This window comes from Propithecus coquereli, unplaced genomic scaffold, assembly GCF_000956105.1.
Source record: "Propithecus coquereli isolate 6110/MARCELLA unplaced genomic scaffold, Pcoq_1.0 Scaffold425, whole genome shotgun sequence".
Lineage (NCBI taxonomy): Eukaryota > Metazoa > Chordata > Mammalia > Primates > Indriidae > Propithecus > Propithecus coquereli.
The window spans coordinates 339,783-341,779 of NW_012150008.1; positions in this window are offsets into that span (position 1 = coordinate 339,783).

Below are 1,997 nucleotides of genomic sequence, written 5' to 3' on the forward strand. Positions count from 1 at the left end.
GGTTGACAAAGATCAAAAAGGCTGATAGACATTTTAGCAAGACATGAAAAAAAGATGCTCCCTGAATTACTGGTAGGATTACAAAATAGCACAACCTCTCTGGATGCCCTCTTGATGATCACTATCAATGTTTAAAATGTACATCCTTGGACTCAGCAATTCTGCCTTTAAGAGTTTATCCTAAATGTGTACAAAAATGTATGTTCAAGAGCATTCACTGCAGCATCATAGCTCCAATGTGGTCAGAAACAACTGTAAACTATTAATAGAAAAGACGGTTGAATACATCAAAGCACATTCATACAATAAGACACTCTGCAGCCAGTTTTAAAACTGGGCTAGGTCTGTATGTGTTAGCATGGAACAACTATCAAGACATATCATGGAATTTATAAAGGAAGTTGCTTAATAAGTAATGTGCGTAGTATACCACTACCTGTGTAAAGAAAAAGGGAGAGACACATAGGTCTATGTATGCACAGACTACGTTTGGAAAATACAGAAGAAACTAGAAATGGTGGCTATCGAGAGAGAAGACAGTAGACTGGTAGTGGAGGGGGGTGGTGAATGGGGTTTTTTGTTTTTACCTTACATACTACATTATTCTGATTTTTTAAAAATTATATGTGTATAGGGCTTTTCCAACAAAGTACCTTAAAAGTTTAAATGTAAACTTTCAAATATATACACACAGAAACATGCACAAACATATGGAAATAGCTTTTAAAAACAATTTGTGTTGAAATATGTGCACACTATCGAGGAAAATTCAGGCATTTCTAAAAAAGTATATGGAGGAAAATGAAAAATGATTCATATTCCCACTATTCATAATAGCTTTGCTAACAATCTTGCATTGCCATTTGTCAAGGCTTTGCTCATATGTGTGTGCACAAACACATAGGTGCCTACATATGTGCGTATGCGCACATTTCTGTATATGTGCATCGACTCCCATCTTGGTGTGCAGGCCCACGGACCACATCTGAAGTGAGAATCACTAAACATAAAGTGCTTTGGTTGCTTCCCAACTAGTCTTACCAGAAGACATCCAAGGCAGATTTTCTAATGCCAAGTTCTAGGAAAAAGCAGCACCTTATCAAAGGCCCCAGGATAGTTATTGCCAAGTACAACTATCAGGAGACACCAAAAATTATGAAGGTGTTCACCAGAATGTGAGCTCCCAAGGGCACACATATCTTTTGTCCTATTATTCATTTTATTATTCGTTTCAGTATCCCTCCTGCTTAGAAAATACCTGGCACAGCTGACACTCAGCATTTCTTACATGAATAGGCTCACCTTAAATATCTTCTACTCTACAGTTCCCAGAAAATGCAAAGACAAACTCCATGGCATTCACAGAAGTGGGAAGGTTGTTCAGCCTGAAATGGAGAGACCAAAGCCTGCTCAGTACCCACCAACTACCCCCATTAGGGTTACATGTTGCTGTCTACAAATGTTCATGACAGCAAGAGACAAATGTCTACCTGGAAGCAAGTTACTTCCCTTGTGGTTGGTGCTAGTGACAGACTCCTCGCTGGGTATCTAGAAGAGGTGCTAGAGCACCCCCATTACAGATGCCAAACCACGGATGTTCAAAATACTTTTCTTGACATGTAGCAAATGAAAACCATCCTATGCAAAAGGCTGTTTCTAGAAGAATGCAGTGACCTGATCACCACTGAGACACCACTTTCTCAATCCTTCAAGGCTTTCATTGCCAATTATTCATGTATGTACTTGGAGAGAGCAGCACTACTTCTAAATATTAATAAGTTGTATGGAGCAGCAAAGCCAAAAATTCTTCTCGTGATCTTCTAAGACATTAAACACTATTTATCTTCAGTCTCCTAAGGCAAGAGAAAAGCATAAATCAGGAATCACAGGCCAGGTAGGGTGGATCATGCCTGTAATACTAGCAGTTTGGGAGGCTGAGGCGAAAGGATCGCTTGGGGTCAGGAGTTTGAGACCAGCCTGAGCAAGAGCAAGAGCCG